We start from the raw sequence: 16,863 nt of genomic DNA, 5'->3' as shown, positions 1-16,863 counted from the left end.
ACGTAGAAACTTACTCTGGAATGAGATGAGAAATTAATTTATTGTTCTTTAAGATGCTGAATTTTGGAGGTTTATTTTTTCTATCAACATAGCCACCCTTATTAACATGGGGTGGGAGTCAGAGAGTGACACTAGAAATGGGATTATTTTAATAAACCAGGTAAGAGATGATGAGTACTGGCCAGGCATGTACTCATCATGCCTGTAATCCCAGCACTTTGGGAGGTCGAGGTGGCTGGATCACTTGAGGTCAGGAGTTGGAGACCAGCCTGACCAATATGGTGAAACCCTGTCTCTACTAAAAATATAAAAGATTAGTCGGGCATGGTTGCATGTGCCTGTAGTCCTAGCTACTTGGGAGGCTGAGGCAGGAGAATGGCTTGAACCCAGGAGGCAGAGGTTGCAGTGAGCCAAGATTGCACCATTGCATTCCAGCCTGGGTGACACAGTGAGACTCCGTCTCAAAAAAAAAGAAAGATGATGAATACCTGTGATGGGATTGGTGGGGGTGGGTGAAGAAAAGATACGAACAAATTTATAAAATACACTCAACATGACTGCTTTACCTTCAGATTTCTTAAAATCTTGACACTGCTGTAGCTTACTGCATGATTTTCTGCAAGGAGACTTTATTCCCACCAGTTAACTAAAACTTCTCTTTCCAAATTTATTAGAGGCCTAAAAGCAGCAAATCCAATCTGGCCTTTTCTCGGTCTTTATAGTTTTCTCCTCTCTACAGCATATGACACTGTTGATCACCCCACCCACCCTACAGCTTTTTACATGCTGACTCTAATGCCTTCCACTCTTTCTCTATTTTTTTTCATCAGCTTATTCTTGTTCCATGACCTTCTAAACATAGGTGCTCCTCAAGGTCTTGCCTTTAAATGCATTCTCTTTTTTTTTTTTTTTTTTTATCTAGACATATTCACTGTCATGGCTTCAACTAGGCAGAGTGCGGCTGACCAACAGTGTGGCTCATCCTTGTGGAGGAGAACAGATGCCAATTAATTTGACATGACCATATCCAACCTAGGAAGTGGGTGGGAGGTAGGAAGGCAAATGAGCATCTCTCTCTTCCTGTTTCAGATATGAATAGGTTATTTCCTCTGATGGGAAAAAAAAACATGCAGAACTTTCTGTAAGTGAAGGGAGTGGACTGTGGAGAATAAGCAGGATTGTCCAATAAATGACCTGAGAACACTTTCTGTGTTGCCTTCCTATGAACAGTTGGTTCCCTGTCCCCCAGGTGGAAGGGTCTATGTCTGAACTCAACTTCCCAAGAGACCTGGTGGTTGAGCTGCTAATGTTTTCCTGAATCTGCATGAACGGGTGGTGTCTAACCTCACACTTGCAAATGCTAAAGCCTAGATGGTTTACCTCTCACCTCCTAGGTCACTGTCACATCCATTTGTGAAAATGGAGAGGACTGTTGGAGCAGGTTCTGACTGCTGGAGCACCGCCCAGCTGCTGAAACGGCCTGCTGCAACCTGAAATCAGTTTTATGTAACAGATACGGAAACAACCTACTTGACTCTAGACTCCTTTTACCCACTGCTATCACTCACCAATCAGAACCTGTCAGCTCCTCAAAACTTTATTAGTGCCTATGAATTGTCTTTCAAAGTAATACATAACATTTCTCCTTTTATAAAACCTCCAACCTTCCCTTCGTTCTTCAGACATACCCAAAACCACCATGCCTGTGTTTATGGCCTGAATTGCAATTCTTGTGTCCCAAATAAAACATTTTAAAATTAGTCTATTTTATTTGACTTTGACAGTTTCATGCAGTTTATTGAATACTGTGCTGACAGTTTTCTGAGCACGTTTAAAGTAGACTAGGTTAAGCTGTAATGTTTGGTATGTTAGGTATATTAAACATATTTTCAACTTATGATGTTTTCAATTTACAATTAGTTTATTGGGATGTAATCGAATCATAAGTCAAGGAGCATCTGTAGTTTGAAATAGTAAGATTACATTATGAAGAAAGGTTTAAATCCCTGATCTGCCTGCAGTTTGTCTGAGGCTTGGTTGAGACAATTGCCTGTACCTATTACACCGTAGTTCACTTTCCTACCCTTCCTAGGCATTAAATTGTGTCCCCTTTAGCCTGCATCATCCGGGAGAGTTGGGAGACTGGGTGGTAATCGTATGTGTGATCAATGCTTGCTGAAATTTTGTTTCTTTAGAGAAACCAAAAATATACCACATTTAATAAGAGAAAGTCAATATATTAATATAGAGGAGAGAAGAGAAGGGGAAGGAGATTGACATTTGCCAAGAGCTTACTTTGTGCCAAACCCTATGTGAGAGTCTACTTTAATATCAAGGGTTATTTGTTACATAATGCGCTTAACCTTTCTATTATAATGCTTGTGTCCTTGTTTGGTATAGAGAAATGAATTTATTTATTATATGTTTATTAAGGGAAATTAAATTTACTCATCAATTTTATGATATTTAACTAGCTACTTACAACTTTACAGATATTGTTATAACTAACACAACCAAATATATGAGACTATTTAGACTATCTTTCAATAAGGTAGAAAGTACTTATATTCCTTTTAAAGTCAATTATGGTACATGTGAAAATAATAATGATTTTAGCAGAAATGCATATTGAAACAGAATCTCACTCTATTGCCCAGGCTGGAGTGCAGTGGCATGATCATAGCTCACCACAACTTCTACATCCTGGGCTCAAGCAATCCTCTTACCTCAGCCTCCCAAGTAGTTGGGACTACAGGTAGGTGCTACCATACCTGGATAATTTTTGTATTTTTTATGTGTACAGATAGGGTTTTGCTATGTTGCCAAGGCTGGTGTCAAAACTCCTGGGCTCAAGTGATCCCCCACCTTGGCATCCCAAAGTGCTGGTATTACAGGTGTGAGTCACCACACCTTGCCCCCAAAATATTTTTAAAATACGTTATATAACTAGATTTTTCTGTGACTGTTTTCTGAACCCACACCCACCCCCAGTACAAGATATTTATATATTACCTTTTTTAAATTGTATATATTTAAGGTGTATCATGTAATTTTGAGACACATATACATAGTGAAATGAATACTACAATCAAGCAAATAAACATATTCATCATCTCACATGGTTACCTTTTATGTGTATGGTTCTATAAACTCTCACTTGAAATTTGTTTAATTATTTCACCACAGGATTCTTGTAGAAAGTTAATGAGTAGAAGGCCAGGCGTGGTGGCTCATGTCTGTAATCTCAGCACATTGGGTGGCCAAGGTGGGCAGATCACCTGAGGTCAGGAGTTTGACACCAGTCCGGCCAACATGGTGAAACCCCATCTCTACCCCCAAAAAAGAAAAAAACTATAAAAATTAGCCAGGCATGTTGGTGCACACCTGTAGTCCCAGCTACTGGGGAGGCTGAGGTGGGAGGATTGCTTGAGCCTGGGAGGCAGAGGTTGCAGTGAGCTTAGATTGCCTCAGTGCACTCCAGTCTGGGCGACAGAGTGAGACTCCTTCTCAAAGAAAAAAAGAAAGTTAATGAGTAGGAATATTGCCTTCCTATGGAATTTGTGTGCCAATTAGGTATCATCTAGGGTAGGCTAATGCAAATGTAGCCTATTTTTTGTTACAGTTAAATATTCACCACAATGGAATTTTTTTTTTTTTTCCAGACGCGGTCTCGCTCTGTTGCCCAGGCTGGAGTGCAGTGGTGCCATCTCAGCTCACTGCAAGCTCCACCTCCCAGGTTCACGACATTCTCCTGCCTCAGCCTCCCAAGTAGGTGGGACTACAGGCGCCCGCCACCACGCCCGACTAATTTTTTTTGTATTTTTAGTAGAGATGAGGTTTCACCGTGTTAGCCAGGATGGTCTCGATCTCCTGACCTCGTGATCCGCCCCCTCGGCCTCCCAAAGTGCTGGGATTACAGGCGTGAACCACTGCGCCCGGCCCATAATGGAATATTTAACATAGCTTGAAAAAAAGCACTGCTAAATGTAAACCATTCATGCAATACCTCATTCTTCCACCTCAGACTGATAACAGCCACATTAGCACGTCTAAGACAGCAGCAGTTCAAATTCTTTCTGGTTTCTCTTAAGAACCATACAATTTAATTTTTCACTTAGAAACTCCATTAACCCAACTTTGTTACCGTTATTTCAAGTGGCTTGCACACTGTACAAACATGTCCACAAAATAAATAGAGTATATCTATCCTTAAATTACATGCTTTTGCTATTCACAAAGCAATCATATGAATACCAGATATGAAGCCATTTAAATACTTTTTGATGAGTAGATGTTGTTCAACTTGTGTCAGACATAGTGAAATAAGTAAATCAACATTGGAAATGACTTTCAAAGGTGAAAAGAACTTCCATTAAAAAGTTATTTCTTCTAATCAATATTTCCAAGAGTTTCAACCTCTAATTTTAAATCTCTTTTAGTTTGATTTCCTCTTTTACTGTCTTCCCTAAGGTTATTAGCATTTATAATTGCCAGAAGGAATTAAGCACCCCAAATCTTAACCTGATGAATCACAGATAATAAGGTCAATCACAAGCCTTATTAACTATTCACTTAAAAGTTTAAGTAGTTGTATTTCATCACCTAAAAGTTGTAATTCTACAGTACAAAGGACTTTTTCTTAAATTAACATGAATAACCAGTTATGTGATGATAAATAAACTTTTTAAATAAGGAATAATCACTCACTGGCCAAGACTACTATTTTGAAATCATTAAATGAAAATAATAAAAGCCTACAGTCATCAGATAATTAATATGTACCAGGCACTGTTCTACCTTTACAAGAATCAACTTATTTCATTCTCATAAAAATTCTATAGTGAACCTTTATACTGATATTGTAGTTTTATAGACCTGGAATTTGAGATTAAGTAACTTGTTCAAGGTCATATAATTTGTAAATGGAGGAGCCAGAATTCCATCCTAGGCCATTTAACTTTGAGCCTGTGGCCTGGGATGGAATTTTGTTCTTCACCACTACAGTACAGTGCCTTTGAAATGTCATATCCACACTTGTTTTGAAATCGAGTTACTGAGGAATTTACCACCTTGTGTTTGGCACCAAAAATATGCCTGAAATGTTAAGAAAATAGAAGGGTTTTTTTCAACAGCAAAATTACAATGAAATTATCCTTCACCCCACCTCCTCCTGCACACCTCTATCTCCTGCCTGAAGCAAGTATCCCATGTCAGTCAGCACTCTTGCACACTGAGCCCAGGCTGGGTCTCAGAATCCTTCTCAGCACAACATATAATAGTCAACAGTTGGCATGCAAGAGGAAACCTGCACACTATGTCTAGAAGTACACTAAAATGTGCAGTTTCATATAGCATATATGTATGTGTCAGTCTTTTCCCTTTCTTTTTGTAATGTCTCTTAGGGAGACATTGCAACTTGGGAAGAGTTACTTCCCTTACTGACAATCCCATTTCACAATGTAACGGTTTAGGTCAAATTCTGTAGAAGTACTGCCTGAGACAGGAAATAGCATGCATGTGGTTTATTGAAGAAATGCTTTCAGGAGACAAGGAGTAAGGAAAACTGGATAAAGTAGAAGTTGCTAAGCAAGGCTATTGTCTCAGAGTGTTACTTCAACCTGATCATACTGTAAAAGCAGGAGCACAAATTGCCGCAAAGAGTTGGTTTCTATTTGAGAAAAGCGAGTTGGCCTTTGTACCCCTACATTGGATCAATTACTGGCTGTGAGTGCCCTCTTGGGGTGAGGGGTAAATTTGGCCAGAGCAAATGTCTAAAGGAGGGTGTAGCTTTATGTCTTAGTGAAGCAGTGTCATTCTCTGGAGTAAATACCGGAGGTTTGTTGTCTCACACCAAGAAGATTAAGGACACAGACACATACAAGGAGTGAGTTTAGGAGTGGAGGTTTAATTGGCAAAGGAAAGAGAAAGGAGAACAGCTCTCTCTCTTAAGAGAGAGAGGGGTCTCCCAATGGGAACCCTGGCCCGCAGCAGAGTGCACCGGATTTTGTAGACAGGCTTGAGGAGGTAGTGTCTGATTTACGTAGGGCCCACAGATTGGTTAGACCAGGTGTGACATTTACACAGTGCTTGGGGAAGGCTGGCCACTCCACCCTAATCTTATTATGCAAATGGTCCTTCCATTTGGCTGGGCACTATGTTGTCTGCTCCTTACTGCTCCTTACTCCTGGCTGGCAAAGAGAAGGGAACATGGAGCTACTATTTTGAACATGCCTAGTCCCAGGTAGCCTTTTCCTATTGGCACAACTGCCAGCATTCACCCATGCAAGCTTCCAGCTTGCTTGTCTATGTCTGCTGCTTGATTTTATAGACTGCTCTTTGTTGAAAAAGAGAATGACTTTGGGGCGGCTTTTCATTAAAAAAAACCTTACCAAGGACTTCCTTACCCTCACTATGTGCCTAAATAATTTCTTTTTAACTCCTGTACCATCAGGGGACAACATTTAGCACCTGGGAATGGGTGTACTGGCCTGGTAAAGAGGATCTGGATGGGCATGAATAGTGCTGACTACAGTGTCCTTTAATATTGTTTGAAATTTTGTCCATGTACACATATAACCTATTTGAAATAGTAAGTATTCTATATACTAGCAACAATCAACCACAAAAGCCATGTAAAATATGGCCTCTGAGCTCCTCTGTATCAAGATGTTGGAAGGACAAATAATATGAAGAATCACTAGAGGGACATTTTTATGGGCAAGGTCTGCTGGAGGAAGTGCACATCACTTTTGCTCACATAAGGGTAAATACAAATTATATTATGTTATTGTTCCTTAATATCCTTGGGAACTGGTTTCGGGCCCTTGCAGATACCAAAATCCTTAGATTCTTAAATCCCTCATACAAAATGGTGTAGTATATGCATATAATCTACTAGCACCATCCTGTGTACTTTAATTATCTCTGAGTTATTTATAATACCTCATAGAAGATAAATGCTATGTAAATAGTTGTATACTGTATCGTTTTAAAATTTATATTATTTTTATTGTTGTATTGTTTTTATTTATTTTTTAAATATTTTTAATCTGAGGTTGATTGAATCTGAGGATGCAGATCCCATAGATATCAAAGGCTGAATATATATATATGTTTGTGTGTGTGTTTGTGTGTGTTTTTTAATTAAAATAAAGTTCATTAGCTTTTAATATAAACATGAGAAATAAAAATTGCATAAATTATAGCATTCTTTTCAAAATAAAACTGCAATCAATACTTGAATCTCCAAGCTCTGAACTCCATAAACAATGAATTTTTTTTGAGGTGGTAGATTGTAATATTTTTATACCACTATTTATCATTTATGTCTCTGTCCTTTAAAAATGATGGAAACTGCAGCACAATATGATGTGAAGCATTGCTATAGTAGAGGAAGTATTCCTGGCCCAGAAATGCTTTGTTTATGAGCAAGATTCCTAGGATTATATTTGAGAAAGTAGGAGAAATAGATTTCACAGAGTTGAGAACACTAATCTCTTTTTAGTATTTCAAATTTAGGTGACATTATCAGTCTCCTAAAATTATTTGCTCCTTGCCTTTTAAAGCCTGAAGGAAGAGTTCCTAAGGGTTATGTAAGTTATTTCTTAAATAGCAGGACTTAATGGGACAACTACAGCTTGGTAGCACACAGGATGATCAAACAGCTGTTCATATCACCTTCTATCATTAGGGTCCAATTCCTTTTATTACATGTTAATCAACACTGCTCTTCAAAAATCTTCCTTTACATTAAAGAAACTTCGGTGATCAAAGCATATAGAGCACAGCTCTGCAAGTAACTACTTTTAAAAAGAGGAGGGCATTTTACAACGTATTCTAAAAATTTAGTGTAATTTTAAGCTTTGATACTTGTAGAAGTATAAATGCTACAAACCTTCACAAAACCTTGTTTGAACGTTTTTCTTTTCTTTTTTTCTTTTTTTTTGAGACAGAGTCTGGATGTCACCCAGGCTGGAGTGCAGTGGCATGATCATGGCCCACTGCAGCCTTGACCCTTGACCTCCTGGGCTCAAGTGATCCTCCCACCTCAGCCTCCAGAGTAGCTGGAACTACAGGCACATGCCACCATATCCAGCTAATTATTTTTATGTATTATTTTTCTTTATAGACAGGGTCTCACTGTGTTGCCTAGCCTGGTCTTGAACTCCTGCACTGAAGCAGTCCTCCCACCTTAGCCTCCCAAAGTACTGAGATTGTAGGCATGAATCACTATGCGCAGCCCATTTCTTTTGCATTTAATTTTGCATTTTTCTAAAAGATGCTGTCCAGGTTGGAGTGCAGTAGTTATTCCTATAGGTACCATCATAGTACACTGCAGCTTCCAATATTTGACCTCAAGCAATCCTCCAGCCTCAGCCCCACAAGTAGCCAGGATTACAAGTGTGCACCACCATACCCAGCTTCATTTTGCAAATTTTGAATATAAAGTTTGTAATTTTTTGTTTCAATCTGAGGTTGCATCTGAGGATGCACAACCCATAGATATCAAAGGCTGAATATGTGTGTGTGTGTGTGTGTGTGTGTGTGTGTGTGTGTATTTCTTTAAAATTTTCCCTGGTGCTGGAAGGAAAAAGAATTTTTCCCATCTCCATTCTATTTAACATTTCCTTTAGAAAACTTGAAAATGTAAATGCTTTATCTTCCCCTTCTTAAAAGGCTACTGTCCTATAGGACTTAGGGTCCCATGCTTATGATCTCATTTAATCTTAATTTCCTCCTAAACAGCCTATCTCTGGATACAGTCACATTGGACATTAGGGCTTCAATATATGAATTTGAGGGTGACATAATTTGGTGTATAGCTGGTGTATACTTTTGTGTATAGTTCTTTTAGAACTTCAGCTAAAAGAACTAAAAAGACTCTGCCCTTGAAATTCTTGAGCTGCCTCACTAGTTCAGATAAAAATTTCTTCTGGACTTTCTTATTTAAGCCACCGTTACTTGGTTTTTCTAGGCCATGACACAAAACCTGACTCCTAACTGATAGTTTGGTCATTCATAGTACCTGTATTAGTCTGTTCTCACACTGCTATAAAGAACTACTGAGACTGGGTAATTAATGAAGAAAAGAAGTTTAATTAATTCACAGTTCCACAAGCTTAACCGATGCATGACTGGGAGACCGGGAGACCTCAGGAAACTTACAATCATGGCAGAAGTGAAGGAGAAGCAAGCACGTCTTACCATGGCAGAGCAGAAGAGAGAGCAAAGGGGAAAATGCCACACACTTTCAAACAACCAGATCGTTTGAGAGCTCACTCACCATTACGAGAACAGCAAGGGGGATGTCCGCACCCATGATTCAATCACCTCCCCCCAGGCCCCTCCCCTGACACATGGGGACTACAATTTGAGGTGAGATTTGGGTGAGGACACAGAGCCAAACCATATCTGTTTCTTAATGAATTGAACATTCAGACTAGGCTGTTCTCTCTGTCACTGATCTCCAGCCTCTCCACATCAGTGTTGGATTAAGTTAATATAACACTGTTTTGGCCAGGCGTGGTGGCTCACACCTGTAATCCTAGCACTTTGGGAGGCTGACGTAGGCAGATCACCTGAGGTCAGGAGTTCAAGACTAGCCTGGCCAACCTGGTCAAACCCCATCTCTACTAAAAATACAAAAACTTGCCAGGCATGGTGGTGGACACCTGTAATCCCAGCTATTCGGGAGTCTGAGGCAGGAGAATCACTTGAACCCAGGACGTGGAGGTTTCAGTGAGCCAAGATTGTGACATTGCACCCCGGCCTGGGCAACAAGAGCAAGACTCTGTCTCAAAAAAAACTAAATAGGCCAGGCATAGTGGCTCACGCTTGTAATCCCAGCACTTTGGGAGGCCAGAGTGGGTGGATCACAAGGTCAGGAGGTTGAGACCATCTTGGCTAACACAGTGAAACCACATCTCTACTAAAAATACAAAAAAAAGTAGCTGGACGTGGTGGTGGACGCCTGCAGTCCCAGCTACTTGGGAGGCTGAGGCAGGAGAATGAAGTGAACCTGGGAGGCAGAGCTTGCAGTAAGCTGAGATCACGCCACTGCACTCCAGCCTGAGTGACAGAGTGAGACTCCATCTCAAAAAATAAAAATAAATAAAATAAATAAACAAACAAAAAATAAACACTGTTTTGTAGAAGTCAATGTTTTCTACAAAAAAAAGAAAAAAACTTTATGAGTCCTAGCTGTTTAATAAATAATATTACTTGGTTTTAATTCACCTATTCAACAAACTCCTCTCTTACTAATTCTTTCTTGAATGTCATAATATGATTTTCCTCTTTGCTAACCTCTTTGCCTAGAATACCTCTCACCTTCTGTTCCACATCTAAGAACTACCTATCCTTCAGGTTCATGTTCAAACTTTAGTTCTTCAAGAAAGCCTTTCTCTGCTCCTCCGGCAAATAGTGTTTTCTTTCTCTTTGAACTTAGTGACATTTATTATTTCTTTTTCTTTCTTTTTTTTTTTTTTTTTTTTTTTTTTGCAGATTGAGTCTCGCTCTGTCGCCCAGGCTGGAATACAGCGGTGCGATTTCAGCTCACTGAAAACTCCACCCCCTGGGTTCAAGCAATTCTCCTGCCTCAGCTTCCCTAGTAGCTGGGATTACAGCTGTGTGCTACCACACCCGACAATTTTTTGTATTTTTAGTAGGGACGGGATTTCACCATGTTGGCCATGCTGGTCTCGAATTCCTGACCTCAGGTGATCCACCCACCTCAGCCTCCCAAAGTGCTGAGATTACAGGTATAAACCACCACACCCCGCCAGTGACATTTATTTTCTATGCTTCTAATCTTCCATTTACATCACATTTACCTCCAACATTTCCTATCATCCTGGAAAAGAATGTAAATATTCTGAAACTTGGATCTGAGTCTTATATGCATAGCAGGTTCCTAACAAGTGTTTGCTGATGGTTATGATCGTGAAAATTGTACTACAGACATCTATTATGCATGCTGATAGTGGAAGTGGGGCTCAATTTGCTGTCAGTCTGCTCTTTAATGGGTCTCCACTGACTGGAGAATAAGGTCCAGCCTACATCGCATAGCATCCAAGTTTTGAGCAAAAGTCACCTGTCAGAGGAATTCTTTTGTCTTCCAAGAAAGTCTTGCTTTCATGTCTGTTCTATGCTAAATCACCGAGTGGGGGCAGCCCATGAGAAGTAAGGCCTTACAGTGAAAACAATGATGGATTTCAGAGTGCAAGAAGTGGAGCTGTTGGTAATTACTCTCCTTGCAGGAGGAAATCAGATCTCCACATATGGCATGCATAGATATACAAATACATGTATATTTAGTACATGATGAATGTGACATTTCAAGTCAGTGAAGGAAAATATGATTCAATAGATGGTGTTGAGATGATTAGCTATGGGTTTGGATATAAAAATTTTATTCATATTCCAACCTAACATCTAAATGTTAAAAAAACTGTAGAAAGAAAATATAAAATGATATTTTGGGGGGCATGTAGAAGGCCTTTACAAGCAAATTACTAAACCCCAAATCCATAGACCATTAGATTTTATAAAAATGTCAAGCTTTGGCATGTTAAAAAATACATATAATGATAGATAAAAGACAAGTATTAGACTGTCACACACACACACACACACACACACACACACACACACAGACACACATACATCATGCATTCAAAAACTAACTCCCAGAAAAGTGGGCTTGAAGAAAAATTCAGATTCAAATTAATGAAATATCCTGGTGGGACACAGTGGCTCACGCCTGTAATCCCAGCAACTTTGGGAGGCCCAAGCCAGGCGGATCACAAGGTCAGGAGATCGAGACCATCCTGGCTAACTCGGTGAAACCCCATCTCTACTAAAAATACAAAAAATTAGCCGGGTGTGGTGGCGGGTGCCTGTAGTCCCAGCTACTCGGGAGGCTGAGGCAGGAGAATGGCGTGAACCCCGGAGGCAGAGCTTGCAGTGAGTCAAGATCGTGCCATTGCACTCCAGCCTGGGTGACAGAGCGAGACTCCGTCTCAAAAAAAAAAAAGAAAAGAAATATCCTTCTTGCCACTAAGTAGAAAAATGTAATTTAAAATAATAAAATATCACTTTTAGTTATCCATGATGCAGGAAAATTTTTTTTTTTTTTTTTTTTTGGAGACAGAGTCAGACTCCGTTCCTTAGGCTGGAGTGCAGTGGTGCAATCTCAACTCACTGCAGCCTCCACCTCCCAGGCTCAAGTGATCCTCCCACCTCAGTCTCCCAAGTAGTTGGGACTACAGGCATGTGCAATCACACCCAGATGATTTTTGTATTTTTTGTAGAGATAGGCTTTTGCTATGTTGTCCAGGCTGGTCTCAAAGTCCTGAGCTCAAGAGATCCCATCTCAGCCTCCCGTAGTGCTGGAATTACAGGCATGAGCTACAACCACCACACCTAGCTGTGTTGTTAGAAGGGTAAACTGGTGCAGGTTTTTGAGAGGGAAACTGAATTGGAAATTGAGGGGGAAAGTGGTAATCAAAATTTGAAGTGCCCATGTGCCTTTACTCAGAAATTCCAAATCTAGAAATCTGTCCAACAAAAAACTTCAGAGATGTACAGAGGTATATGAACAAGGATGTTTACTGTGAGTACTGCTTCAGAGCAAAACATTGGAAACAACTTAAAATATGTTTTTAGAGAAATATAAAAGGAACTTCAGAGGATATCATTGGTTGTGGTTATATACAATGTATCTCCTATATAGTAAATGGTTGTCATTACATATAGCTTATTGCATGTTATGAAATATTATGGATCCATAGAAAAGCAAAGAACACTATCATTTTAAATGGGCTAATATGGAAAGATCTCCAAGCTATATTACTAAGGTAAAAGTCAACATGTGGAACAATGTTACAATGATTCCTTTTGTTTTAAAACTTCAAAAAACGTTTTAAAACGAAAAATCCATATAAATAACATATGTCAATAAATGTATAAACAGAGGCCTGGAATAATCAATAAGCAGAGGTCTGAACAAAAAATCATGTATCTTTAAAATTTTTGTTTTTCTAAACTGTAAAAAAGTTTCCTAGCTATGAATGTTTATTTCTTTTATTTTATAAAAAATATCAACAAGTAGTATCTAGACAACGGGATTATGAGTTTCTCTTTATTTTTCTCTGACATTGAAAAACATTAAATATTATTTTTAAATAGCATTTTAAAAAAAGGAAAATGTTACAATAACAAAACAGATTCTTGCAGAGTCCTAAAGATCCCCATGGTTTATTGCTACATGAAAAGAGAACATTGCACAGATGTTATATTGTATGATCTTTTTATCAATTCAAACAAAGCCAAAACACATGCATCACAATTGCATAATATATTTGCATAAATATAAAGTTATATATGTGCACCCATACACCAAACTTTTACTAGTGATTTGTGGAGCAGGACATGAGATTAAGGGAATAGATAAAGAAGGACTTCCAATTCATGAATTCTCTCCTTCTGTATTATAGTTTTTAATCGTTTCTCATTTATTTTGCAGATTCACTAGAGTGTATCTAGAGCTTTCTCTCGGAGAACCTGGACTTTATTCAGTTCTAGAAATGATCAGCTGCTGTTTATTCAGTATCACTTTTCCATCATTCCCTTTATTCTCTTCTGGAACTCACAGACAGATGACAGATAGATAGGTAGGTAGGTAGGTAGGTAGATAAGATAGATAGATAGATAATAGATATTTTTAAAACAGCTTTATTGAGGTGTAATTCACATAATGTACACTTTATTCACTATTAAATATATTTTGAAATGTCTCCAATTATTCTCTGTGTTTCTTAACTGCTTTTTTATATTTTTAAAAGAATCTCTTTTTGTGTGTGTGTGGATGCTCTCAACAAATTCATCAGTACTGTTTCCCAAGTCCTTGTTTTTAGGAATTCAATCTAGAGTTTATCATTTTTTGAGATTTTATTTCACTATAGTTTTCATTTCCAGTCATTTCGTTTCATTATTTCATTTTCTCTCTCTCTTCTCTTTTTTTTTTTTTTTTTTTTTTTTTTTTTGAGACAGGGTCTCGCTCTGTTCCAAACTGGAATGCAGTGGCATTAACATGGCTTACTACAGCCTTGACCTCCTAGGCACAAGCAATTCTCCCACCTCAGCCTCCCAAGTAGCTGGGACTACAGGCAAGCACCCAACACCCAGCTAATTTTTGTATTTTTCATAGAGACAAGGTCTCACCCTGTTGTCCAGGCTGGTCTCAAACTCCTGGGCTCAAGTGACCCTCCTGGCTCAGCCTCCCAAAATGCTGGGATTACAAGTGTGAGCTGCCACACATGGGATATTTTGTTTTCTTTTATGGATTTTTTCTTCAATCCTTTGAAAATATTAAATATTTTTATTTGCTGTATTATCCATTTTCTCAGGAGTGGATTTGTACTTTGGTTTTTGGTTTGCAGGCTCTTTTTGTGGGAAGTTTCTTGTTACTGTTGTTGTTTTCCATTGTTTGGTCCTACCTCTCCATGTTTGGTGATTTTGCAGTGTTATCTCTGTGACTGGCCAGGATATATCATCAACAGAAGCACCCAGTTCCTAGGATTTTTATTTTGGTAAACAGTGTTTTGCTTTGTTACCCAGACTGGTGTGCAGGTGGCATATTCCCAGCTCACTGCAGCCTTGAATTCCTGACTCAAGCTATCCTCCTGCCTCAGCCTACCAGAGTGTTTGGATTATAAGCATGAGCTATCACACCTGGCCCCATTCCCTAGTTTATCCCCTTTCTAATATTGCCTCAGAAACAGCAGCCAATCCCAAACTGACCCACCTTCCCTTAGACCTCCTCAGGATTTTGCATGTAACTACAACCTTACAAAAGATGCTGCCTTCTCCCTCTTGTTGAGTGAAGTTTCAGGTTCCTCTGGGGTGCTCTCCCTCACTGAAGTGAATGAATACTCTGATCATAGCCTTTGGCTGATTAGGCTTTAGCAACCATACCTTCCATACCACAGTTTTGTTTTTCTTAGATTATGGGCATCCTAAGGCAGAGGCTACCACTTTCTTACATTTCCTGTATATCCTGAGCATTATTAATTTGGGACAGCAGTGATACTCCTAGGGCCTAGTAGGGGATTAGCAGTTTTATCTTTTGCAGGCCCATCCCTGGTTATCTGCCCCGCTGTTTAGCACTCCTTTTCTCAACTTATTTTATTGTGGGGAATCTGCCTTCTACTCCCACTAGGGAGTAAGATCCAAGAAACTAGGACTGAGGTCTCATTCATCTTTATACACTAGACATTATGCAACCCTTAGCACAAAGGGTAGAGTGATTCATCTTATTTTTATGGAGATGAGCCCTACTCTGTGCCAGGAATTGTGTTCAAGCTAGGGGTTTAATTACGGGGAAGATTCAGTCTGTGCCCTCAGTGAGCTTGCAGTCTAATGGAGATCACCAGCAACCAAACTGGCAGTTACAATACATTTTAAGAACTGATGGGTTTAGTATAGAATGGGGTGGAACACAGTGGAGGAGATCACATAAAAATGTGTGGGCTCAAAGGACATGCATGGCTTAGAGTCTGCCCTGAGTGCCATTTCCCTGGTAAGTGCATTTTTGGACCATGACCTACACCACCGCATTCTGTAATCCCCTTCCCCACCTCCCGTCCCCACCCTGACTCCTACCAACATTTTCCTCTGTTGTATTCACTGCAGTACATTGTAATGCTGTCCCTATTATACTTTCAAATATAGGGTCAAAGGGAAGGTAGCCCTCTTGCTTGGTGGGAGCCTGCACATTTTAGACAGTAATGCAGATTTCTTGAATGATAAAATGAAAGGAAATCTGTATGGAATTGAAGCTTTATGCCATTCCTTCAACATAGAAACTGCTCCCAGCCATTCCACAAGCCCAAGGCTACTTTGCAGTCTTAGCCAGAACCCTGATCACTTCCTGGTGCTTTCTCTAACCACCTGTGGAGATGGAAGTGCTTTTAAACTGGATTATGGTGATGGTTGCACAATAGAAAACATTTACTAAAAATCATTGAATTATACACTTAAAATGGATGAACTGCATGGTACCCAAATTACATCTCAATAAAGCTGTTAGAAGTTAAAAAGAAGAGAGGATCATAAATGGCTCTGGGGGTCAACCTAGAGTGTCTGCCACAGAAACTCTTTAGTTTTTTCTTTCATAACTGGAATCATAATTGTATGTATCTTATGCAAATTTCTATTTTCATTTAATATGTACTAGAAGAGATATTTCTGTGTAACACATTTATTTCATCAATTTTTAACACACAATTTTTCACATCTTAATGTGAAAACCTCTGATATGGTTTGGATCTGTGTCCCCACACAAATCTCAAATCTCATGTTCAGTTGTAATCCCCAGTGTTGGATGTGGGGCCTGGTAGGAGGTGATTGGATCATGGATGCAGTTTCTCATGAATGGTTCAGCACTGACCCCTGGATGCTATTCTGGTGATAGTGAGTGTGTGAGTTATCGTGAGTTTTGGTTGTTTAACAGTGTGTAGCACCTCCACCCTCTTCCTCTTCCTCCTGCTCCAGCCATGTGAAATGCTGGCTCCCTCTTCACCTTGTACCGTGATTGTAAATTTCCTGAGGTAGATGCCGCCATGCTTCCAGTACAGCCTGTGGAATCATGAGTCAATTAAATCTCTTTTCTTCATAAATTACCCATTTTCAGGTATTTTACTATTTCTTTATAGTAATGTGAGAATGAATTAATACAGTCTCTTATCACAGACTTCGTATGTGCATCAAAACCTGAGAATGGGTGTCAGTTTGCTAGAAAATCCAATAGAAACTAAACCAGAGGAACATTCTTAAAGAAATGCTGTATCACCAATACTTGGA

This window comes from Colobus angolensis, unplaced genomic scaffold (assembly GCF_000951035.1).
Source record: "Colobus angolensis palliatus isolate OR3802 unplaced genomic scaffold, Cang.pa_1.0 Scaffold313, whole genome shotgun sequence".
NCBI lineage: Eukaryota > Metazoa > Chordata > Mammalia > Primates > Cercopithecidae > Colobus > Colobus angolensis.
Note: the sequence above shows the minus strand (reverse complement) of the source record.